The sequence below is a fragment of the Corvus cornix genome, chromosome 11, assembly GCF_000738735.6.
Source record: "Corvus cornix cornix isolate S_Up_H32 chromosome 11, ASM73873v5, whole genome shotgun sequence".
NCBI classification, from domain to species: Eukaryota; Metazoa; Chordata; class Aves; order Passeriformes; family Corvidae; genus Corvus; species Corvus cornix.
In genome coordinates, this window is record NC_046341.1 from 278,317 (window position 1) to 305,861 (window position 27,545).

The window sequence follows — 27,545 nt, forward strand, 5'->3', positions numbered from 1 at the left end:
ATCCCTTTTGGAACAAATGGACAAGATGACAGAAAACATCAGTTGTAGTATGTTTTCATTTTCCTACCTTATTGAGAACACACTGAAAAGTTTCTCCTTGCATCTTATTAAGAGACAAATTCTGACTCAAGCCCAGGAAGAGCCAGGTGTACCCATCCCACCAGTACTGATGGGATCCGCCCCAGGTGTGTTTGGCCCAGATGGGGAGGCTGGAGGCTGGAAGGCTCACCAGCACAGAGCTCCCTCTCACACAGAGCCTAGCACTGTGACACTTGGTGAATACTGATCGCTTTCCATGAGTTATCTCCAGCACTGAAGCTGAGCCTGTGAGCACTCAGCCACAGAGAGGCTAAAGGGATGCTGAGATCCTGCATCCTCTCCTGTGGGACCAGGACAGGGTAGCACTCATGGTGATGCACCTGGGCTCCAACCACGCCAGGACTTAGACACGGGGCACTCTCAGCATCATGGCCTCAGCATTGTAATTTGTTTCTTTCATTCTGTCAGTGCTCAAACTTGTTGACCTTTCAATCATTGTTGCCCTCTCTGTCCTCATCGTGGCTTTCAGGGAGGACAGCAGGTTTATTACAGGCCAATTGGGAGTGTTCTCAGTACAGTCATTTGTCCAAGGTAGTTCCTGAATCACTGTTCCTGATCAAACAGGATCAGGGAGCCAGGACTCAGGTTAAGTGGCATTCTTACTCCTGGAATGCTGAAGGCCGAACGGAGGCACATTAGCAGAGCTATGAACAAACGTCAGCAAATGGGCAGCAGCAGCAGCTCTGTGTACAGTGGGCTGCAGCTGGGGCAAACCTCGGTGCTAAACACAGTTATACTGAAATGTGAAAAGCTAAAGCAGTGTTTGTGTTTTCTGAGGAAGGTGAGAAGGCAAATGATGTAAGGAACAGTGGTAAAATGGGTGAGGGTCTGCCCAAGGGAGAGCTTCAGCAGGGCAGGATTTTATATTGATCAACTGCCACCTTCCTAATATAAAGGAGGATTTTTCAGTATTATCCAGTGCTGAAGTTCTGGCACTGGAAGGCAGCAGTTCCATCCTTCAAACAAAAGCTGCAGATGACCTCAAACAGCTTAAGACAGGTCTGCTTAAATCCATCCAGACCTGCTTCTGGCCAGTAAAAAACACAGATTCTCACTATAACAGTTTTGGGGTTTTCTGTTTTTAATTGTGTGAAGAGGTGCCAGGCACTAAAGCTGATGTGCGTTTCCACATGATAGATTGCAAACAAACAGGTATGAAAGGTCTCTTCCAAAAACTGTCACAGTGTTAATGCTGTGCCCACAATGAGCCCTGCCCAGCAGGCAGTGACCCTCTCTGACACTGCAGGAAGCCCCTCAGGCACCCCAAAGAGCAGCAGGGCCTGCCCAAGTCCTCCTGCAAGGTCCCAGGCAGTGCCAGGAGTGCCCAGAAGATGCTCTCACACTCTAGTAACACACAGATAGAAATGGGGACCTGCACCTTTAAAGTTCTCCAGCATTAAATCAGTGATGCAGAGCGGCAGTTGTATCAAGCTATTCTGCCAACATGAATCCTGGAGATACAGACCCAAACCAGCAAAGCTGATTAGTAGTGTGGGAGCTCCTTGCATGCTCCTCCAAAACACAATTAAAAGAGTTTTATTCTGAGTAACGAGAGTTAGAGGGTCAAAAGAGTTTCCATTTCAAAAGGCAGCAGGATACAAGCTAGCAGGAAGAGGAAAGCAATTTGCCCAGATTTTGTGCTAGAAATAGGTGGGTATTTAAGCTGCTGGGCTTCAATTTCTCACAAAAATTTTATCCCACCGTTCCTAAGGAAAATAGGAAAATCAGTACAAAGACAAACCTTTCCAATATTGTGATAACAATAATCCTGCTTCCACCTGCAGCAAGTACAGGTTCTTCCACCTTGCTTCAACTTTGGGCTTCCCCATCAAGTCTTACAAAGAACCAATAAAAATCCTTTCAATTCTCTCAATTTTAAAATTTATTATTATTAAAAGAGAAAAAAAAAAGATTTAAAATTGCAGAGGAACCTCAGCAAACAGTCTTTCAACCAGCACTGGCTTTAAGGAGCCAAAAATGCAGTCTCCCATGGCAAAAATATAGAAATATTGTCCAGTGTCTGGCAGTCTGCAGTTCACCTTGTTCCACGGTTCTTTCTGTGGCCCAGTCTGGCTGCAGCCAGCTGCCTTTCTGCAGGCTCCATGGAAGATTGCTTTTGGGAGATCTTCTATCTACATATTTTAACTGAATCAATGTGCAGAGTTTCTATGAAATGAGATGCTGCAGAGATGACAAAAACTGTGACAATTTCCTTGGTTAGAGACTAGAGGAGCAGAGCTGTTGGATTTCATAGAAACCAGCCAATAACAAATAATAATAAAAAAATCTTAAACATCAGTGAAAGCAGTGTGGAAGGTGACTTCATCTAAATCTGAATGGTGGACAGATCTCGCATTGTCGGCCTGATTTGGGATTTCCAGAAGTTACTTGGCTTTCCTCAGATCAGTGTGACCTTGTCTTCAGCTCTCTGAAGACATGGGAAAGGGGAGATCTTTCCTCAAACACTGCCAAAGCAACAGGCTGCTCACTCATTCCTGGCTTTTCTGCTAACATAAAGGTAGCAGCAGAGAAGGGATTTACTCCATAGGTTCTCTAAATACACCTATAGAAATAAAACAACCCTTTTCTGAATAAACCAATTTCCAAATATTTGTCATATTATGGGAACCCAAAGAAACATTATTTTTATATTAAAAATTTTTTTTTGATTCTAAGATGAAGCAGATTCCAGGTTTGTGGGGAAAAAAGACAAACTGCATTGGAATCTTGCATTCAAGCTTTTGTGTTCATCCCCTCTCCTGACCCCACAGAAAAGCTTTAGGAGCACAACTTGAAGGATGCTCATGTGCTTTTATAGTCAGTAAAAATAATTTTGTACATAATTAAGCCTTTTCTGATTAATGAAAAGCCTTTTTTAATAAGGAAAATATAGCCTAGTTAATATATTAGTAATCAGACCTGTCCATGAAAAAAAAAAAGGGACAAGTATTACAATGGCTGTAGAAAATCCTGCGTATCTCCAGATTAGGAACAATAGGACAGTTCAGCGTCAGGCACTGCTAAGTTTTCTAATCAGATAAAACCTTTAGCAGTAGTTACATCACTGCACTTCCTTCGTTTAGTAGCAGGAAGGTGAAACCTGGGATATGTTTGCTCAGAAAAAAGAGCTTTTATTTTTCCTTTTTATGACAACATTAAAGAATTGTCATTGTTCCTAAACTCCTCAATCTACATACACATTCAAAATTACAAATGAATAATTTTATATACTTACATATATAATATTATATAAAAAGTATATTACTGCATTCAATATTGTATCTATTTAATGTACATTATTCTATTGCAGAACCTTTTATTGAGTAATTTTTATAGCACAGCATTATCTGATCCTGTGCTGTCTAGGATTAGCACTGTAAATATTCTAAAAGCCAAGGTGAAGTTGTTAGTGACAGTACAATGTCCTTACACTTGGTTTATAAACAAATGTTAATAAACTGAACACATCAATGCAATATTAATTGCTCACCTCACTCTGCACAGAATCACACACTCTTGTTCCTGCCACCAGGAATGGTTCACTCCCTGAATTTGGATGTCTCAGGTCTAAATGCTCATCTGTTTTTTAAGAAAACAACAGAATTTTAACTGGGCCTCAGAACTCCAGCTTTTGTCTGTACTGTGATTAGACATTAGTGATAGTGAGACTCCAAGCACTGGATTACTATTAATGCTTCCATATGACTGGAAACATTCCAAACCTGGAGACACAGGGACGTTGTGACTTACAGGCTTCATGCCCAAGTCTCCGAGCAGACTTTTCCCCTCTCTTGCACAGAACTGTTCCCCGTCTGGTCCAAGGGTTTGGTTGCTCTCTGCAGAACCACCTCCCACTCCTGAATCTAGCTTCTAGACATTTCTGTTATGTGCTTCAGGGCAGTTTGCTGCTCTGTGAAACCCTGGTTCAAGGAACATCTCACACTCACTGGGGGATGCTAACTCAGAGAAAACCAGCAGTGTTTGCCACAAAGTAATCCTGTAGGGAGAATGCTGCTTGGCTTAAATATTAATTTTATATATATTAAATGTATTATTTTATATATATTGTTATATATGACTTCATGTAATTGTTTCTCAAAATGCAGAATACATAAATCTATGTGCTGTCCTTTAAAGAACTGGCCTCCTAAAGCAAAGTTCCATGTCAGTAATGTGTATGAGCCTGTATCCACACTACAAAACAGCGACATTCTCAGCTGAGGCTGCAAACTCCCATCACTATGTCCTTTTCCTGAGCCTGTCAGCCCACCAAACCCACCTATTCTGCTGCTTCCCGGTGCCACCAGAGCCCTGCCACATGCAGTGCCAGAGCACAGCTGAACTCCGGTGTCATCCTTTGTTCCTGATTTCTTGGAATTCCTCAGCCGAAATGAGACAACCCAGGGTTTTTGTACTTCATTTCATAGAGCCTTCCCCTACCTCCCGTTCTGCAGCCTGCAACAATTGCTTTTCACATGCTTCCTTCCTCAGCCTGGTCCTTGGGAAAGAACAAGAGGCAAAATGTTTACAAGAGACAGACCGGCTGTGCCCTGCTGAGGGTTTGGTTGCAGCATTTCTGCTCCCAGCCTAACCAACATTGAAGCTCTCTAGAAGTTTCCATTTTTAATCATTCCAAATCAGCTTGTTTTCCAGACCAGCTAGTTGAGAACCCCTCATCCAGAGCATGTCAGTAGGGCAACGTGCTGGTTTTCACCCAGAGAGCAGAGCCCGTGATAAATAACACACAGAGCTCTGTGAGGATGAGTGTCCTCTACAGCTCACAGCCCACAGGCTTCATTATTGCATCGCCCATAATTCAATTCACCCTTCCTAAAAGGTCTCTTGCTGCACCCAACCCCCACCTCTGAAAACACGTCCCACTAATAATTCGCGATTAATGCCGTCAATTACCAACTCTCCCCCAGCCACTCTCCATCCCCTGATTGGGTCGGAATGGAAGGGAAGCAGCATCTAACCGGGGAGGAATAGAAGTAGGGGTAAAATAGCAATAAAAAGTAATTACATAAAAATGCTAAACATATTACATCTGTTAGTTTGCTGAGCCCAGTGGGCTTGACAATTCCAGATTTTTGCCTTTGTCTGCGCTCAGACAGACAAGAATAAGAGAAACAGGGAAAGGATCTTTCAATAAGATTATTAAATCAGTGCATGAAAAATAAGTCGTCATTACATTGCAAAAGGGAGAGAGAAACTCGCTGAAATGTCTTTCTGCAGCTTTGCCTTTGTGATCTGCAAGGTGCTGTGCTCCTGCTTACACTCTGTTGCCCTGGCAACATACTCCTGTAAAATAAAGATTATTAAAGCGCATATGATTATTTGGCCGCACAGTGAATGAGGTGGCCGCTTCTGAAATTCCTTATCAGAGAAATTCAATTTTAGGCCAAATTGTGTTTTCACTGCCTCTCAGCTTCTCCCTCCCCCCCCCCGCAATACCAATAAAACCATCATCTCCCCAGCTGTACATGATATTTTGTCACTAACTCTTTCACGCCTTTCCTTTCCCATTCCAGGTTTTATTTTTACTCTGTCAAAGAAGAATGCTCTCCCCAATTTGTAGGCTTTTATTCCTTACAGGTTTTTTCTGGCAGCTTCAGCTCTTTCTCCCCTGCAGCAGCCAGCAGCCTTCTCACCCACTGTGGCAGCAGGAAGGGACTTTCCCCTCCAGCCCAGACCGGGGGCCAGGGCCACAACCCAGCTGGGAGCCCTGGAAGGTGAGGGATGAGCTCGCAGCTCATCCCTGGGGAGCTGCTGCCCAGCGCACGGAGATCCCGACCAGGTGTGTAAGGGGCCAGTTCAATCGGCCACAGCTCCCCCTGGCCCCGCTGAGGTGTTGCCCGGCTGACAGACAGCTCCTGCCAGCGCTGCCCGCTCGCCTGAAGCCCAGCGGTACCTCCGCCACACCCCAGAGCGGCGGCCCCGGGCACCGGCACCCGGTGTCTCTGCCCCGGCGCCACCAGACGCACCGCTGTGGCTCTGCCCTGCGCCCATCACGGCGGCGGCCGCACGGGCGAGGCGCACGGACACGGCCGGGCACCCGCGGCTGCGGGGGGACTCCGGGCCGGGCCGGGCCGGGCGGGGGCGGCGCGGGGCCGCCGCAGCGCACCAGGGGGCGCTGCCGCCCCGCTGCCGCCGCGCGCCGCAGGGCGGTCCCGGAGCGCGCGGGGAGCCCGGCCGGGCGGGGCTGCTGAGGGGCGGTGCGGAGGCACCTCTGAGGGGACACCTCGTGTGCGGGGAGAGCTCCTCTGAGGGGCACCTGTGCGGGGACAGCTCCTCTGCGGGGCACCCCCGCTGCGGGAGCACCTACACGGGGGCACCTCCGCGGCCAGAGCGGGGCTGGCTCCACTCCCGGCCCGGGCAGCGGCCCCCTGCACAGCCCGGCGGCCTTTAGTAGCTCTTCTTGCCCCCGTACAGTTTAATTAAAAAACGGGCCAGTTTTGGCAGTCGGGCCCAGCTGGGAATTAAAAATAACACAGCGCATCACCGAGCCACAGCCCAGGCCCTCCCGCAGTGCGTGCGGGGTCCCAGCTGTCCACTCGCCCGTCTCCTGCACGCTGGGACTGAGATCCAAGATGAGCCCCGTTCACCAGGCACAAGGGATTCCGCTTCTTCAGATAGCATTAAAAAACTACACTGACTCCAGAAAGGAAATGAAATTGCTTCTTTTAATATTAAACTTGTAATTGTTCCTATTTTTCCTCGATATTTGATGACAGTGAACCAAAGCGACTGACAGCCTTTGTGCAACTCTTCGAGGGCGACTGCAGTGCGGCGAAGGAGGAGTGAAGATTTCTGAAGGAAGAACGGTGAAGATGAAAGCGAGCCTCAGAACTAACATGTGTGCTTTATTTTTTAAAGATGGAACAGAGAGGAGGCACAATTACCCCAGATTTAGAAGATCTTAGTTCAAGCCCTGACCTACTGGAGCTTTCCATACCTTGGCTTCTCCTCCCTGTCTTAAAACCAGGTAATAGCTGTTGCCTACCTGGTGGATAATTGCAGGGATAAATATCTCGGAGGCTCGTTGGTGCAACAGAAAAAATGCCTAATATTGGCAACACAAGGTACCCCAGATCTGGCCTCCAGTTTGCTTATAGTCAGCCGAAGATAGCTGTGACTAATAACAGGAACAGAATCAGAAAGGAGACCAAGAGGGGTAAGGGATTTCAACAGAAATAAGTTCCCCAAGGCAACACCTGGAAATTATTTTTTTGGGGGGTGGGGAGTGATCATCCACTATGTCCTTAATAAACACAGATACATTGCAGGAAAAAAAACCCCAAAAAACAAAGCAACAAAAAGTCGAGTCCGAGAAGCAGCACTAGGCAGGTTTATAAAATCCTCACAGACAGCATCATTCCCTGTACAACCAGGGCAGCTTCCCGGGCTCATTAGAGAAGTGTAAGTGGTTCCTGAATTCTATCCTCCCCAGCCAGTCCCCCTGCGTTATCTCTTACGACCGTTGCCTGAACTGAAACACCATTTTGGTCACTGAGATCACTTTTGGAGGGTGGTAGAAGCCTCGGTTTCCTCTACAAGAACAAACAGGCTCAGTTACAATCAATAGTGATTTTGGACAGCCCCACACAGCTCAAGTTCTTCTCCTTTTAGAATGTAAAACACACAAAGGTCCCAGTTCACAAGCACTAATGATTTAAAATAGCTCCTACAAATGGGCAAAAAAAGCGTAAGAACAGTTACATCAATCAGACCAAAGGTCCACGCATTTTTTTAGTACTAGATTACCTGTTTGGGAGCACTTCTGGCTCACCTGCAGCAAATGACATCAGCAGTCATAGTTTCTAGGAGCAAGAAAGTCTTCTACAGAGTGGGGAACCCATAACATTGGAATAAGAGAATCTACAGGATTTTGGGGAAAGGGACAAGCAGTTGACTATAAATACCCTGAGTGCCTTTGTTTCTGGTGGCCCAGTTTTTGAAAGGACACAGGAAAACTGGAGACAGTGCAGAGTCATAAAAATTATCTGAGAACTGGAATAGCTGCCTGAGAATCAGACACTTAAGGAGCTCGATCTGTTTAGTTTATTAAAAAGATCAAGAGATGGTTTGATTACGATGTATAAGTACCTTCAAAGGGAGAAAATACCAGGTCCTAGAGGGCTCTTTAATCCAGCCAAGAAAGGCTTAACAAGAACCAATTGCTGGAAGCTGAAGCCAGACCAGCTTAAATTGGAAATCAGGCACAGTTTTATAGTGAGAATGATTAGACATTAAAAACCCTGCCCTATCAAAGGAGGGAGGATTTTTCATCTTTTAATATCTCCAAATCAAGACAGGATGCCTTTTAGTAAAGTAAGCTCGAGTTTAAAAAAAGGCTTAATGCAAGGGTAATTGAGCAATATTTAATGACTTATCATAGGCAAGGAAAACTCTAACATCTTAATTTGGAATGACAGCTCAAAGTTTGGCAGCACGTATCTTTGGCAAACAGGTATGCTGTCTGCACTGTGTGACGAAAACTGCTGAGACCTTACTGTGTTTTTTGCCTTGGAGAAAGATCAGATGGCAGGTGCCAATCAGAGATCCAGTAGTGTAAAATCCGACACAATTTTTCCATAGTTAGCACATTCCATGTCCTGCAAAGGCCTCCCCTGGGCAGAGCCATGGCTGTGGCACTATGAATGAGTCTGCTGAAGCCCTGGGCCACGTATATGAAGCCATAATAAAGACTATAAATTAATGTTCTGAATGATCAGACTGTGGCTGCAGTTACCAGCTACAGCTGAAAACGGGACACCAGCCCATGAGTGGAACCATCTACATTTATGCCCTTTGCTGGGGACAGATGTTCCAGGACTTGTGGTTGCCTGACTGTCCATGGATGCTCCATGAGAGCAGATGGATACAGAGAACCAGGCTGGACCCAGAAAAGAGACAGGAACCAGGGAGAGAAGGCAGGATTGATAATGGTATTTAACTACACAGCAGTTGTGGATTTACATAAGGCTAAAATACACCCCAGCATACATGAGAAAGCGTTCAAGCACCTACAACACGAGGGAGCACAGACCTTCCCAGTAGCATCGCCCAGGGTTTTTTCATTACTTGTCATTACTTTGTGTCATATTCCCTCTTCAAAGGTTATCATCGGTCTTTAGGATTCTCTTTGTGGAAGATCTTTGTCATCATCCTCATCCTCCTCTGAACATCTAGATCAGGGGCTCCAAACTTTTTTGATTGTGCACCTGATCAGTAAAAAAATTTTGAGTGTGCACACCAATGTATGTGTATTTATCTATAAATGATCTCCACATACTACTGTATTATATACTTTATAAAACATACACAAAAATAGACATTTACAAAGGACAAGGATGAAATAAACACTATTTTAAATTTTTTAAATTTATTAACTGCAAAAAAAAATTTTTCTTCCTGTGCCCTAATAGATTGTCTTGTACATCCCACCATGGAGATCACTGATCTAGATCCAGAAGGCACCTTTCAAAGACAACCAACCTTCTAAATTCCTCTAAACAATTCTGTGCCTCAGATTCCCTGAATGGAAAGTGGCAAATTACTGAAGGCTGAGCCTTGGTGACATGACACAAGGGAACTGCCAATATTTGCATTCATAAGGATTTAAAACAGGGCAAAAGCTGACCAGCCACTACCACCCAGAAAGTTCCTAGGAGCTGAACAGTGTAGCCATGATCTCAGGTAAGAATCTAAACAAAACCTGCTGTCACAACAGGAGTGCTGACCCCAAAATCTGTGGTGAAGCCAATTGTGGAGAGAGGCTCAATAAACTCTGAAGTTCTTTAGTGCTGAGCATGATATAAGACATGGAGCAGTGCCAGAGAAACACTTGGTGCTGGATGCCAAACCAGCCGTCTGCCTCAGCTCTGGCAGTGTCCGACTCCTGAGAGCAAGTTGCTGAAGGTGAAAACAAGTAGGACTCCTTCCAAGTCTATCACTTAGGCTTATCACCAGATGAGAGCCAGAGTTCTCTGGCACAGTGTCAGGCAACCAGAATCAACACTCCTGAGTTTCTGAAGTGATCCCTGGAGTCTGGGAGCCCTCTGGGCAGGTACCTGGGAGACAGACAGTAAGATCAAAATGTTCTGTCCCCAGTTTCTATATGGAACCCTCTGGTTCTAGGGACACTCATGAGGTGAAGGAGCATGTTTCTATGCTATCGTTTATGAAGACTCTTTGCCTCTTTACTACAAGATTCATTCAGAACTTTAGCTGAGAGAAGCCAAGGCACAACCAAGGCACACTTGCTCAGTGACTGCCCACCTGCATTCACACACCAGGACAGAACCTGCCTCTCCGACTTTGAGAGAAAACTTTGAAATACGTCTGTGTTATGCCACAGTCTCAAGAGTCTGCAATATTTGTTGGGCATGTGACAATTTCCTTTGCAGGGCTGAAGTGTTCTACACCTTCTAATCCAATTTCGGTTGACTCAGTCAATGGACTTCTCATCATTTCCTTCGTATTCCCATCATGATGGGTCTCATAAATCTTGCTAATGGAGGATATTACCTGATATCTGAGATACATTTTCCTTCTTGCACTATGATCACAATACATTTCATTTGCATTCCTTAGGCCCTGTCCAAGGCAATTCTTCACCATGGTTTCTGTTTATGCTCTTCATGTGCTTGTGGACAAGTACAACACTCTTCATTTATTTTGCGAAGTTAAACACATCTAATTATTTTCATATTTCTTCATAAATCATTACTTCCAGCCCTTAAACACACTTCTACTCAGAAAAGTTATTTTAGAAATGGTGTTGCCTGGGATCCACATTTGCTAATCTCCCAGCAACTGTTACATCATTTTTCTAACTGCCTGTGCTTTGCACTAATTCAACAATTTATTTTTTTTTGTCTGGGTGCTCTACAGAGCAGCATGGGGAAAATCTTAGGCTTTCAGTGTCAATCTTACATATTTTCACATCATTCAGCTCCTTCTGAATTCACTTTTGCCATCTGCATGCAGAAATTAATAAAAAATTATTGAGAAATTTACATCCAATTTGATGGAATTCTGCAACACTGTCACTGTCACTCTTCTCAAATACAATATAATCCTTGATCAGAAGTTACTGATAAAAATCTTCTATTTATTTTAGGCACCTACTATGTATTCCATGTTTAAAAATACCTCTCCCTGTAAGTGCAAACCTCGTATTCTTTAATGCAATACTGGTATCCTGACGCTTCCCAGGGCATTCACGTTCCTGTGGCTGAATAGACATTAGCTCTGTCAAAGATTCACCAGCAGAATAAATCCAGTCTGGTTGATTCAAACTTACAGGAATAACACACCTTAAACAAGAAGTTATTTTACTTCTTTAGGTACGCAGAGTCATCCACACTTACTAAAGAGTCCAGAACGAGCATCCAGGCAGCTCTGTCTTGGAGCAGGAGGTACCTCATGACAGACATGCTTCCAAGCGTAGGAGCTTTTTAGTGAATATGCTTCACACATCACGAGCCAGAAAAATTCGGACAATATTTTAGCATGTACTGAGCAATACTGACTCGAATCCCTTTTCTGAAAGGAGAAAAAGGAAAAGGAGTTCCTCACATGGATTCTGCAATCCCTCACTATCCCAGCAGTTTATTATCTTCCAAATTCTGAATGTTTTGCAAAAAAAAATACTAATTAATTTCTTTTACATAAAGGACACATACATGGAACTGGTTGTCTATTTACAGTCCTCCTTTCCAAGTGTTCTATTAACATCCCACATTGTGAAATGTTTCCATTACTCACAGATACCTTGTGCTGTTGTGTTTTCCCCTTTGTCAAGGCCCATTTATGAAATCAGTTCAGGGATCATCCATTTTAGATTCCTGAGTGACTGTCTGTTTAGTAATGATTTCTTTATTCTCTCCACCCCATGTACACCATAAGCCATTTCTTATTTCCTTTTAGAATTTACTCAGCCTTTTTGATTACTCTCCCTCTCTTTACATCGTAAATAATCCTCAATATTCTGATTTTTGCCCTATTTCCTTTCATCATTTCAAGTAAAGGAGACTTTGTACCATCAAATCTTCGAGCTACATCAATCACCTCTTCTATCTTCCTTTATCAGATGAATTAGTTGTGATGTGCTTATGATATATTTAAATTCTTGCCTGTTTCTCTCTCTACTTGTATTTGCTTTTTTAAAAAATATTTCTTGCACCCATTTCTCTGACACTAGTTGCTTAGTTCCTTGAAATTTATCAGAATTTTTAAGAATCTGATATTTCCTGTTATGCGCAACTTACACACACAGTGAATTCAAGGATTTACCACTTCAAAGCTGACACAGAGCTGCTCTTTCTGTGCTCAGACCCCACTGAGCTCGAAGCTGCAGCTCTGACAGGGAAATTCTCCCTTCTTTCATTCCCTTTCACAAATTTCCCAGCCAAGGAGATCGGTGATGTTCTACTTCCATGTTATTGTTCTGAGCAATTACTCCAAAGATCCTACTGATACAGATTTGAAAGAGTGAGAAAAACAAGAAATACCCTTTAATTACCAAGGACAAAATGAGTACCAACACTTCAGCTGAGGATGAAAGGGATTGTTTCATGTTCCACCTCAAATTCCTCATCCAACATTGAAGTTTCCACTAAATTCTGAGGAACTCAGGGCCAAGAAGAGTCTGCCCTGCTTCAGATCATCTTAAACATGGTTTGTCTGTCTCCACGCAGTGAAATGTGTGCCCTGTGCTTCCAGGGATTCCTCAGGAATGTGCTATCATGTCTTATCAACACACAATACTTACCAAGTGTTGATGCAAAAAGCCCAAAGGAACATGTGCAAACCAACTTCAGAAGAAGAAATCATGAGGAGGACCTGAGGGAGTTTATATAGACACCAGGAGTAAAATTTGGTTATTAGAAACACTCTTGTAATGCTGAACACATCCCAGCGACCAGCAAAATCCGCCATGCATTTGTAAAGGGACAAAAGAGCATAAAGGCAATATAGGGCAGACTCTGAGAAGGTCTCTGCCAGAAGACTGAGCAAGTCAGAAAATACTGTCAGGTGAATTGGATACCTTCAGTTCAATTTACCAGAAATACAGCACCACAGCATGTTGGGATGGCAGGAATAGGTGTGAGAAGGGTTTTGTAAGATAAATGTATTTGCAGTGCCACACTCCCTTGTACTTGTGCTCAGGGTGGTGTTTTTATTAACAAATTATTCAGTATTTTGAGTCACAGACAAATCGTTTATTAGCTGATTAAAACCAAAAAAACTTTTGCAAATTTAAATAAATTACAAAACTAAAAATAAAAAGAAAGGTTGTAGTTATTTATCGTGCCAAGTAACCAGCTCCCATCCTGCTTGCTGCTGAGTTTTGCTCAGGGAGGATGACTGTAGGCTTTGGCAGGCTCCTAACTCATATAGGAAGACCCAAAAAACCAGTTAAGGACTCCTCATGAACATTCTGACTGTTCTTGTAAGAATTAAAAAAGAAAAAGAAAAAGAAAAAACCAGAAAACTCTACCAGCTGAAGCTGAGATGATGCACATAAAAGAAGAGAACAAGACACTCCAAGAAGTGGGCTGTATAATTTCCCACAGTAAAATCTGTACATGGAGAGCAAAGCTATGATAAAAAAGTATCCAAGTTGCAGTTTATTGTGCCTCAGTGATATCCAGAGGAAATCTGCTTAGTCTGCAACTAATTTTCCCACCTCCTAGCTATGAAAATCTGAAACTAATTCTGTGTTCTCTGGCCACTCATAATACAGCCTCTACAATCAAAACATAATTAACAACATTGCTGCTGCTGCTAATGAATAAGCTAGAAAAGAATCGACCTCACTCTTATCTAATGTTAATTTTCCAAGGAGAAAGGGAGAAAGAAAGGCAAGGATGACAAAATAATATTTTGAGGTCAAAGCAAGCAATTGCAATTCCATTCCATAAGGCCATTACTTTCTGAGCAGTGATTACCAAAGGAGCCTCACCAGGTTAAAAAAAAAGTTCCATCTACATTTCAGACCTTCCTGGTTCTGAACTTGACAAACAGATATTACCAACACTTTCATGCTGGCTGGAGCCTTTCCCAGCTGCATGCATGAACAGATCATCACAGGCAGCCCAACACCTAAAAAGACCTTTGAAAATATTTCCTATTCGTGCTCAGACCCTTTTTTTCTAAATGGAATAGCAACTACAGGAAACTGTAGATCCTTTCCCCATTTTGTCCATGACTTCTTCCTCAGTACTGTCTATGAATGCAACCTCTCCCGTCCCACCACAATCCAAAATTCAAAGCACAAAAAACCCAAAAGCAAAATATATTCCCCCTACTCTTCTCCCCCAGACCAGCACAAGCCATTCTTAATATCAGGTCAACAGCAACACAAGAAAAACTTTTCAATATTAATTTTTTAAGTTAGTCCAATTAAAGATAACACCTTCAATCTCCCTTATGCTGCATTTTCCAAACATTTGAAAACATTCAGTACAAAATGCTGATCATGAAAGAAGCTGAAAGCTGCTGAGCTCTGCCAGGACGAAAAACTTTGTCCCTAGGGAACTGGCCAGCAATCGGACACGTGATGCAGCAAGTTACACCAACCTCTGTCCTATTCCAAGAGCTTCCTTTAATCCAATTGTTTAGATACAGCTTGATATTATTATCCCAGATCTCATTACTACATTGCAGAGAGCAGTCTGTAAGTCCTGAATCGAGAATAAAGAACTGCAAAATAGTAATTTCTAATCCTGGCTACATCAAAAAATCTCTGCTAACAACAAGGCATCTTTGCTAGGAGTGAGGGGCAGACAAAGATGATGGGAAAAACAAGGCTGATGTACTATCAAGAAACTACCAAAAAAGGAAAGTTCAAAGCTCGTCTCCTCCCCCCAACTTTTTAAATGTAGTTTGGAAACACCTACACTTTCACAGGAAAGACAGGGCAAACCCTCGTCAGAGACCCAGCCATGCTATGGAACAACTAACATGCCCTCCATCTCCAATGGGCTCATAATTTTGTGTTGTCCCCAGATTATCAAATTACATTTCTCACTCTTGAAGCTCTGTCCAGAGCTATCTTCCATCTCTCCAGTTTGAAGAACCAGCTCAGTATTGTCTCTTCCTGAATAATTTGAGTTGGAATCAAATTTAGCATGGCAGCAGCAGATGACACCATCATATGAGTGCAATAGCACCTGTGCACCTATTCTTTGAAATCACCATTTCATATGGTTATTTCTCACCATGTGACTCTCAGGCCACAGGAAGTGTGGCACAAAAATGTATTTATGATTTTTGCCTTTACAATGAGTTTCTTAAATTCTACTAGAAGTTGTTAAGAAATATTTCCTTTTCTTTTTGTAAACCGACTGTCCTTTGTTGGTTCTTGCATTTAGAATAAGCATCAACAACAGTTTCACATTCCTCACGTGCCACGATCTGCTCTCCCTATGACACTGAAATGAGCACGGGAGCCTCTCCCCACACTCAATGTTATTGGGTGGAGTGTGTCAACAACTTCCAGTTCCACTCTGCAAAAACCTCTGATAAAAACTTGGAACTCTGAGGATGAGAAGAAAAGAAGATAAATATACACACACAAAATAAACAGTGGGTGTAATTATTTGCAAGGCTGCTACTGCATTGAACTATGTTGATTTTGAGGGCTGCTATTATGATAAGCCTTGGTTATAGTCCTCTCAAAAGTGGCAACAGGCTGTCATGACATCCAGCATGGAAACTGATGTTGATGCTTGGCATCCAAGCAGTTCCACCAACCCAGACTGGTGGCCAGTATTCCTCAATTGCTGAAACAGTGATTTAGCTCCCAGTAGCATACTTAGTCAATTATTTCCTCTTCCTCTTAATAGATCTTTTTTTTTTTGTATTTGTTTAAATTCTAGGCAGCAAGAACGAGAAATCTTGTAATCTTCTTCCTGAAGAGCCTCACATACTGAGCACTGCTAAATATTTGGCAAGATAAATGACAGAGCTGCTCTAAAGGAGTCATGTATTCTAGAAATAAAAAAAGATACATCTGTTGTCTCTTTTGTCAATGTGAAAGGTGAGCCACGTAAAACATGGGATGGCAAAATACTGAGGAATGACAGAAGACATGCCCATGTTAATTCAGGTGTAAGGTTAACCCATTTCTTTTCATTTCTGAGGATCTGACATGCTTCGTTTTTCAGGAGGATGTGCAGGAGACCAAAGTAAAGGTTATTAGATCTTGCTGGTCTGAAATCTAGGGGAAAAAAAGATACCTCAGCTTTGCACACAGGTATTGTTGGGTTTGACTCTGTTGGGGACTCAGACACAACCTGGGAGGCTCAGACGCCTGTCAGTGTCCATCAGAACATTCAACCTTTGCAGCCAAGTTTATAGAGGTGTTCCACAGCACCACTAGCCCTTTGGCCACTGAAAAGGCCATGACTTTCAAGTCACACCCTCCTGGGGACTACACTCAAAAAGTGCTGCACAGGACCCCACAGAGTCTTAGCAAAGTGATGGATCAGGAGAGCCAGAACCTGAAATTTTATGTCCCAGAAGCTGTTACAGTGGGGATTCTGGAACACGATGTATCAAACAAGGAGGCCCGTGGGAAAGAAATATATATGGACCGATTCTTGATAGATGTTTCAGAGATGTTTATTTCTCCAGCCGCATCTGGGATCTGCTGAGGAACTGTCACAGTCACGGGACCCGAGGGTCCCTGCCCACGCAGGGAACACAAAACAAACAGTGGGGAACGAGGCTGACCAGGGCCAGGGACCCCAACAAGAAGCAGCATGAACAGATGGTTGAAGACTTTCATTAGCAGAGATCAAGCAGGGACACCTCCCTCACTGTTGAAATGGTGCTGCACACCAGAGTATTCCATTAGCCCTCCCAGGTGGGAAAAAAGTACTTTTTTCTCCTCAATAAAAGAACAAAGACCATTGATTTTTCTGTTTATAGAGCGCAGGCAAAACCAAAGTCCTCCTTCTCTAGTACTTGTTTGAGATACACTGTGTGGTTGGGTTTTTATAGATGAAAATATTGCATTTCAAGCTGTGAAGCCAGAGAGTTCTCCAGCTTTCACCCGTGTCACTGCAGTGGCTGAAGCAGGGACAGATTCTGAGGGACAGAAACTTCTTTTCTGGAAGAGGAGGAGGGTAGGCACCTGACACAACTTTCAAGTGAAAGAAAGAAGCTGCAAGACTTTAACACTATCTGATTTACATTATTATTTACACTACTTTACATTTAAAATACAAAACCATAATATTTCAGCTCTTTCTTGGATGCACATTGTAGCATGCTGACTGACCACTTCATCCCTTTGCAAAGGGTGGCACAGACACTTCATAAATGTTTACTCCAGTATTAAATATTTTTGGTTCAGTTTGCATATGACTCACTAGTAGGCTCCCAAGTTTGCCTGGATTATTTGTTACATTTATGGAAAAGTACACATGTACACATACTAAATTCACTTAAAAAGCAAGGATCCTGGAAGACTCCTATTCAGTAAACAGGAATGCCAATATCCTCCATGCTAACAGCCCTGACTGAAGTAGTTTACTTAAGAGGAGGAATTAACTCCAGGGCAGTTATTCTGTTGAATGTCAATAGACAGCAGCACTGAGAAACCTTTTTTTTCCCCTTTTTTTTTTTTTGCTGTTGGTTTGGGAAAAGGAATCTTTGAAAGCAGAAGACAGCAAAGAATAAAACTAAACACACCAGTCATCAGTGTATGAATTCTAATAGCAATTATTAAAGATAATTCTAATGTTTGTCTCCCAGAACATGGACTTTTCACAGAAGAAACAGAACAGGAATATGCACCTCAGACTCAGCACCCTCTGCCTTGCCCAGTGCATATAATGGGATGGGGCACACACTTCAGCCTGAGCAAGTCTCCACTGATTTGTTTTTCTGCCAGCGTACTGTCCCTCAGGAAAAGGCATTGTGGGGGAGGTGGGGGAAGACCCTCAAGCATTTCTCCCCTCAGATTATCTCAGTCATTTCATTTTGCAGACATATAATGATGAAAGTGTTTAGCCTCAAGAGGGGCTGGGTTGCACAGCCATGATTGTGATCATGGCCATCTCTGGCAGTATTTGTCAGGCACTCCCTGTAACACCCTCAGCACAGGGAAAAGATCTGTAAACGAGTGGAAAGTGCCCAGGGGTTCACTGGCACACATGAGGGGAGGCAGAACAGGATCCCAGTATGCATGGAGACAGTCATCACAAAAACAAACATCCAAGTAGTAAAAATATTCTGAACTACTTCAGCTAAATATTTCAGTGTAACATTTACAGTGCTATCTACTAAGTTAGAGCTTCTGCATAGAGTACTCTGCACTTTATTGTGTATTTCTATATGAATTTAATATTAATTTCTCATTGAGTTTTAAATCAAACTAGGAAACACCAATTCTTTCCCATTAGTACTTTGGTGAAGTATTTTGAATTTTTTGCTGTACTATTTAGTTGCATCTGTTGATGTTTCTTTCCTTATCACTTCATCCCTCCAAGCCTGCCAGTATTCCTCCCTTGCCATCCCACGTTAATCAGTCAGTTATCACTGCTACCCAACATCTGTCCACACTAAACAATGGAAGAAATGAGGGGGGGAAGGTACTGGGGCAGCTGTGAAACACGGAAAGAACCTTCAAATAAAGCGAAGGGTGTTATAGTGAAAAGCTTTTTCCATGTACATAGAACAGAAAAAGTGGAAGTAGGTATGAACTGTAGTAAGTGAGACTTAGATTAATAAAGGAAACCCCCTCTCTCAAATAGAAAACATAATTAAGGACTGGAATACATTTCTGTAAGGATATCAATCGTCTCCAGAGACGGAGGAACCTTTTATGCTCCTTCCGAGACGTAAATCCAGAGATAAATCCTTGACATCCTTTTCCCTTACCTTTCAGATCGTTCTTTACCGTTATCTTGCAAGATAACCAAGTTTGATTTTTTCATTTAACAAATGCTGTAGAGTTACTAAATCTTTTGGTATAAGAAATTGCTTGTCTAAGGGACACCAGTGCTCCATAAAAGCTGACAGCCTGTCTACAAGGGCTGCCAGCAACAGTGTGGGGAGAAGCACCTTTGTCTGAGGCACTTGCAGAATAATCTGTCTCCTTGTGCCCTCCTAGACTCCAGCCACTGGAGTCAGGAAGAATGGCAAACTTCACAAAACTGTGTTAAAGGAAACCATCAGAACTTACGATTTTCTTGATATTATATCTCTGAATCTTACCATATTGTTCAGCTGAATAAAATCCTAAAGGCTGATTTTAAATTGGTTGAGAAGATTTACATTTATTAGTTTTAGTCTTGAGTTTTGAGTTGTATCAAGTGCTTTTCTACTTCTGGATATAACAAAGACCAAATAGGAATCTCTCGTATATTGTATTTTTGTGCACTAATGATCTTTCAAGCAAGCTCCAGTTGCTTTGGCAGCTTACAGCATGATTTATCTGTGCAGAGAATTCTCCTGTTCAGTGGGACACAGAGAGGTTCTACTGCAAATTCTTTTAAAGGAATTTCAGAATAGGCAATGGAGATCAGTATCTGATCTGATATTTCAGCACTGTGGTAGTTAAAACAGTGTGAGAAAAACAACATTGTTTTGCACTTTGAAACCTGTTTCTAATCAGCTGAGCTACTCCTATGGGGTCAAATAAAAATGATTAGCTTATTAAAAGCATAGTTTTGCTATTTAATAAGCAAAAATGATTGAAAATTCTGTTCCAGATCCTGATAATTTTAGTGTTTCTAGTTAAGCCTACAAAATTGCATTCATTATTAGTGTCTAGATTCATTAACAATTCAATTTATAGATATTAATGCTTATAATGCATGCTTCACTTGCCAAAACTTGAAGAGAAATTGTTTCAATTAGCTTTCATGGATCATGGATCCTACTGGCTGGGTATTTTTAGACAAAAGATACAAACACATCCCCAAGCAATGCTAATGCACAGCTGGGATCTGTATGGAAGGTCAGCTAACAGTTTAAAAGGAAAACCAGTAAATAAATTTTACATAGAACTGTGGGACAGGAACAGAATCAATCAAATATTTGCAGGTCACACCCTTCCTCTTAAAAACACCACAATTCCCTGGTGTGGTTTTTGAAAAATAAGCCATAAGATATAAACTAGTGACTGAGTTAAGGGATATTTGTCAGACTGTGACGAAGCATGCCAGGTATGCATGGGCCCAAGGCAAACTGCTCCCTTCTCATTCAAACTACGTAATTAAAGTCAGCAGCGATGCACCAGGGTAGCCATTTGAGAGGATTGTAACCAAGAAGAGAACTGTGATTAACACTTTTTCTTCTTCCTTTAGGTCCGTTACAGTCAGGGAGAACAACCCAACATCAACACAAACAAATTTGTGCTACCCCTGCATACTAAAACCCCACAAGAGGACAGAAGGGAACGCCGAGTAGCTGGCCAGGTGGCAAGCTCAGGGACAACGTGCCCACTGCTGTCCCAGTGAGAGCAGGAGGCTTGGGGGTAGCAAAGCTGTCACCAGCGTCACGTTGATGCCGCAGCAGGAGCTGAGCCCTGCCAGGCTCTGAGCGATTGCATTGCTGTGCAGGACCCAAGGGGGGCACGCAGCCATGAGAGCCGCGAGTTCAACTGAGCACTGAAAGGACACGCAGCCAGGATCGCTCAGGTCCACAGCCTGGATCTCATTAATATTAAAAAGTTACTATAAAACATTGGCCTTTGATACTGCCAGTATTGGATTACCGTTCTTTCTCCTCTGCTGAGCATTGGAAACACCAGTTGGAAAGTGCTGGGATTTAATGCAGCTAATATGTGGATGGTATCCTGAGGTGCATGTGGTGTCTCTGAAGTCAGTGCAAGTCCCCATAGACTGAGAGTTGACTGGCTGTTTCTGCTTCCTGAGACCTGGCACAAGAATGTCAGCCGAGCTGAGCTGAAGCCCACAGTCCATGCCTGCTCACAGCACCATGGCTTCTCTCCCATCTGCACATCTGTCTCTGAGATTCAAAGAAAACTGGTGTTTCTGCAAACAAATAACTTCAGTTTGTGGCTCTCCGCTGAGAACAAGGTACACTAGATTCCGGGAATATTGAAGATGCTCAGTATTTATCCAAGCAGCCTAACCAACCATTCTTCCAAAAAGCTGGTCATTGTTTCAGAAGTGTCTATACTATACAAATCAGTCAAGCTATTTCTCTTGAGTTGGCTTATTTTTGGAGAGCAGAGCTCTGGAGGGTGCTGACCACAGAGGTGTCTTACAGGCATTTCACTGCTGGGCTTGAGCATATCAACTAGGGCAGTAGTCAGGCCCACACTAAATTCTTTGCCAGTGACATGAGAGCTTGTGCTCAGCTGGAATTTCTCTGCAGAGAAGTGCAATTAAGAAAAAGATTTAGAGAAGTAACACCAGGCCTGAAGTTGGCTGGAGCCCAGTCTGTAGAGCAGCAGCATTAGCATGGACCCACTGCCACTCAAGGCAGCTTCGGGGCCAGCAAACACAGAGAGGTACATCTTGCTAAATAAACACTTCTGGGGAGTTAGGACTTAAGCCAGGGTAACCTTGTTATAACTCAGTGAAGGCAAAAACAAATTATCTATCTTCCAGTTTGACTTTATCCTAAATTTGGTACCAGGGAATAGATCATGCTTATACTTTGGCAAAGCAGACAGGATGAAGAAGCTGTATGGCCACTTGCATTTACACCCAGTCTATTGCAGGCCCCAGAATTAATATAGAAAAGTCATCTAAATGACTGTTTTTAATGACATGATGCATCTTCAACTGCACCAAGCTCACATAAGCTCACAGACCTTAACCTGCACTATCCATGTTCCCAAATTCATTAATTCAAGACTACAAATATTGAACAATATTTGAAAAGAGTCAACTAATTTAGTAAGAAAAAAATGCCTCAGAAGCCTATCAGCAATCCAGTGGCAATGTGAGCCTGACTGCCAGCAGCTGTGGTCAGCCATGGGGTCATTAGCAGCACTTGCAGTGCTGATTGAGACCATCATTCATTTGGTTTCAAAAGCCCAGAGACCTGACTTCCCTTGCTGTAGAGAAGAGAGAGCAAACATATTCCAATTATGAGAGAATGCTGTCCGTTACCTCTCCCACTTCCTATGAACATGCTTCCAGACCTTTTCTACCAGCCTCTGAACACCTTGGCTATTCCACTGAGTCACAGAACAGCCCAGGCTGGAAGAGACCTCGGTAGACCTTTCACGGGAAAAGGAGCCCAGATAAATTTATCTCACACTGTTCAGAAGCATCTTGAAACCCTCCAGTAGTAGAGACTCCACCACATTCCTGGGAGTGTATTGGCTGTCCCTACTCCTAAGGACCCCCACTTCTGAACTCTTATGATGGGCAGACAAAGATTGAAATCTGGCACATTAGGACTAGCTCCCATATTTAGGGTTTTGAACATCAATGACACCACAGAGTCCGCCTGGAAATCAAGTAAATGGATAAATAGGCTCAGAAAGGAAAAGGACTCTCTACTGTTGGGTTTTGTTTAAGTTCAGCATTTTTGCAGTTTTATAGGTTGTGCAGTCATATAGCCAGATGAATGCTGAAAACAGGAAAAAAAAAAAGAAGAGACAAGGGAGCCTGATTGGGTTTTTTAATTAAAAAAACCCCAAAACCTTCCACCCTTTCCCAAAACAAGTCCAGCCAAGATTGCCAAAGGTGTGTACAAATGCTCCACAAACACTAAGGAAGCATATGGAGTATTCCCTGGCGTCCTGTGTTGAGAAAACCAGGGTGTGTCAATCCAACTCTTAAGTAATTGGGCTGCCATGTTCTGACTTTGCTTCTGTTTCCAGATGTTCTTCAGATGGCTTCAAGATGTTGGTCAATCCACATTTCAGTTCTCTGGTCCTGCAGTAACTGAGCTGGGCTCTGCTTGTGACAGCAACTACCCAGCTCTACTCGTCCCACCCTGAGCCGATGGGGAACCAGCACATGTGCTGTCACTGGTAAACACCAGAAACAGAATAAAAGCAAACAAAACATTAGGAACTTTTATTACGAGGAGCTAGTCCTGCTCCCTCAGAGATCCTGGAATAAGCTTCTTCCACTCCACCAGCATAATCCCAGGCTTGTCTAGTTCTCATACAGTATCACCACAATGTCACCAGCACTTCCATTTCACCAGCCAGCTCACAATGTAGAGAATAGAGAATCAGAATTTTCCAGTATTCAAAAAAAACCAAACTTCAACAACCTAAAACACTGTGACACTTGAAGGCAATGACCATGGCTAGAAGGTGATCCCAGATGCCCACCCCATCAGAAAATGGATTTGTGTTCTCCAGTCACGCACTTGAAAAATCAGTCTGGAATCTGACGCTACTACAGCTTGATGCAAGACACTGCAAGCCTCAAGTTCCCTTTATGTTAGGATGCAAGTTTCTCCTTGGGGTATCTACAGCTTTATTTGTATTTATCATCTCCAAACAGAGAGCAGTGACAACCTTGGGACACTTGTATCTGTACCCAACTCTGACACAAAATAGTTTAATGGCTAAAACGAGGATAGATTTATACAGTCGGAAAGGTCAGATTTCCAATTACAGAGCTAGAAACAAGATTAAAAGTAATTAAGAATTGCACATATTATGTTTAAAACAAAAATATTCTCTCTTCAGTGTACCTTGCAGAATGTCTGTGTTTTGCTGGCCACAGCAGTTCCAGATTCCCCCTATTTTCCATATGGCCCTTTCAGACCCCAAGTGTTTTAGCACTGTCTGGGAGGACAGATGTGGATTCCTCTAAGTTCTTATTTTTTTGACTATTTTTTTTCCTCCCACCACATGAGCAATTCAATAAAGTGAAGTTATTTTTGGCAAAGAACACTTTTCACCAAGAATTGCTTATATGCTTTTCTTGAACCATTTCCTTTTGTCTTTTCTAAATTCAGTGATTGGTTTTACAAGCATCAGACTTCTGCAGCTTTAACTCTAGGGTTACATATTCCTCCCCTCTTTAACAAACTCCACACATTTATCAATAACGAAGTTAATTTTTGCATTTTATTTTCTGCAGGAGCTGACTGAGCAGTGGTTAGAGGCAGGAGGTTGACATGGTGAGAGGATAATGGAAAAGGAACAGAAGATATGGTTTAGGCATAGAGGGAATTAAATAGTGGGACACAGACAAGACTGACAGAAGGAAATGTTAATGGGCACAAGCAAACAAACACCTTATTTTTCTCTACCACAAATTAAGTTTGCCCACTTCTTCCCAGAAGCTTTCAGCTTTCCATTGTGCTAAGACATCCTTAAAGTGATCTTTGGGTCACTGACCCTTCTCAAGGGTCTGCAGCTCCCATGACAAGGATCAGCTGAAGGAGGAATTGCAGTTGGGTGTGTTGTCACCACACGACAGCAGCAAGGCACACGTGAGCTGCAATACATTGACTTGAGATGTTGGGTATTTGGCACAACACTCAAACTGCTCCCACCAGCTGAGAGAGCAGGCTCTGCAGAAAGCAGGTTCATTCCTCCTTGGGCTAATGGGCAAGAAGGCTCCAGATCATGAGACAAAACAGGTGATGAAAATGAATGGGAAAAGGAGGAGGATAATTCTGGAAAAGGTCGTGAGAGTGTCAGATAAGCTGTTATGAGACATGAAAGTTACTGTGCTGAGGAGCTACTTGCAACTTCGTATCTGAGCCTCAGGTTCTTCTGTCCCTCAAGAGAATTCCTGTGGTGAGCTCAGCAGGTCCCATCCCCATATTTTATGCATTTTATGAAACAGAGTGGGATGCTCCAAATATCCTCACAGGAAAGGTCGATTTTGATTTGAAAAAAAAATTGTTTGCAAGATTTCCATCTTAGCAAAGCTTTGATTCTTACACAGACAGAAATTCCAAGTCTTATATTGTCACAAAGACTGGCAGTTTGTTGCTTGCTGGGAAAAAAAACCCCAAACAATAAAAAACCCAAAACCACCCCCCTCAAAACCAACAACAACCAACATAAAAACCCAAAACAAAACAGACAGAAAAACCCCACAACAACAACAAAAAAACCCAAAACAAACAAAAAACCCAAACAACAACAAACCCAAACAAATTTTTAAAACCCCAACAAAACAAACCCACAAAAAAGAGAGACAGTTATTTGTGGCAGGAATGCCTGCCTGGTTTAACGCCCCCTCTGCCCTCCTCCCACCAGCCCAGTCCAGCCCTTGAGGCAGGCTCCGTGCTAGTATTTGAATTCAGCCAAAGGAAGCCACTTCCTCATTAAGACATACCCAAATATGGCAATAACATGGAGAGCCAAATGTAGTAACAGATTTATTATTACCACTATGTGGAAATAATTTTTTTTCTCTGTTACTCAATCCAGTTAATTATCCATGCAAAGTAAAGTTATTCCTGGCAGCCACAGAGGCAGAGCTGACTTGGTAATGGCTGGGGATGGAATGGTTGTTATGCAGGAGGAGAAACTAAATAGTTCAGTAAATTAGTCCAAATAGATCCACACTGGGATTGGCCTTTAGAGATTCAAAATACTGAATTCAATGCTTTTAGGCTTATCATACTTTTTATTTAATAGAGAAGTGTCTGATCTGGGACTGCATCATATCCCAAAGACTCTACAAAGAGGTAATTTTTCAGCATGCCCTGAGGGTAACAGGAAGAATTACAGAAAGCTTCAAACCCTCCAGCTCCCACAAGCATCCTGCATCCTGGACTTTCACTAGAGCAACAATGCACAGCCAGTAAGGAACGTTGGTGGTTCCTGAATACTTGGAAGGGTGTTACAAAGCACAACACCAAGTGCTTCAGTGGTGTCTGATGTCGTTAAGGGGAGTAACAAGCTGAGTGCAGCGCCGTCTGTGTCACCAGGCTCAGCACAGCTCAGCACAGCTCAGCCTGATGGACCCTGTATCCTGGCTCCCAAGGCATTCTGGAGGCACTCTGCTTGCACTTGGAGCTTATTTGCCCTGAAAAGTGTCCCCACAGTCAAGTTTTACCTCGTGGGAAAAAACAAACAGCAAAAAATCAACACCAAACACAAAATGCCACATTCCCTTTGACAATTGGAAAGAGGACAAAAAAAATGAAGCCATAAAGTGGAAAACCCCCAAAACCTAAAGAAAACAAGAGCTGAAAGTGAAGAAAACCACAGAATTTATTCAAAGAATTTATTTGAACTGTCCACAGGCACAGTGATTGTATAAACGCTAAACAACAGGAACATAAATGAACACTATGGGAAAAGAAACTGCTGACATTTTTACTGCAGTAAGAACAGACCACCAAGAACAGCCTGACTCAAACACCCAGCGTTGGTTCCCACACCAGAGCTGTTTGTGTTGGCTCCAGCACCCAGTTCCAACCAGAACAGTAAGAACATGCATTCTGCTGATGTTTGAATAACCCCTGCCAACAAATTGATCCCCCAGCAGCCAGGCTGTAGGAGATGGGTTGAAATAAATAAGTGTGAGAGAGCAAGAAAGTAAAACGAAAAGACACCCAGCACTCTTCTTCCAGCATCAGTGTTCAGTGGGAACTCTTTCCATTTCCTTTCTTTAAAATGGATTATTTCTTCCCCCCAGTCCAGGAAAAGCATAACCCAAAAAGGCATTGGTGAGCATATGTAATGTGCATGCAACAGAGACACGGCTGCCACAGAAACAGATTCCACAGATGGTAACCCAGAGGACAGCCCAAATCAAGCAAATCTCTAAATACTGTCAGGGAGGCACTTTCTGAAGAAGACCCACTTTAATCCCAAGTAGGCAGTTCCAGCCGTTGGCTGGACCCCTGCCCAGCAGCCTCCTGCAGTCACCTGGCCACCCTGCTAGCCTAGAATCTGCCTCACACAGGTACCTGCACAGGGCACTTAGAACCAACAGCTCCAAACCAGTGCCATTGTCACTCCTCAAATTTCCCGAGGAGCAAACCTACAGAAAACAGGAATGGAATTGGTCACAAAAAACATTACATTTCTTCCTAGAAAATACAAGGGTCACTTAGCATGGAGGACAACACTGACTTCTGACCATTCTTTTCGGATACCTTCATTCTTTTCCTTCTCACACATGGTTTGGTACATGAGCTCATCATGATGTGTGCATACCATGCCACAAATGTAAAGAAAACAGAGTGAATAATTAAAAATACAGTAAATTTATAATTGTTTTAAGCTGCCATGCACCAGTATCACCTATTTCCTGAAGAGATTTCATCCTTTTACTATTTTCAGCCCTTTAAAGACTCTTAATATTAAATGGAACTCTGTACCTTTAGTTGTCATTTTCCATCTTGCACAAGTAAACCTTTTCCACAGCACCTTTTTAAGTTATAAATAAAACACCCAACTATTTTCTTTTTCCCACAGATGAGAACATTAAAACATTGACATTTTAATCTGTTTGATACAAGAATGAGTTGTGTCAGCACGCTGCTTCCAGCTACAACAACAGAAA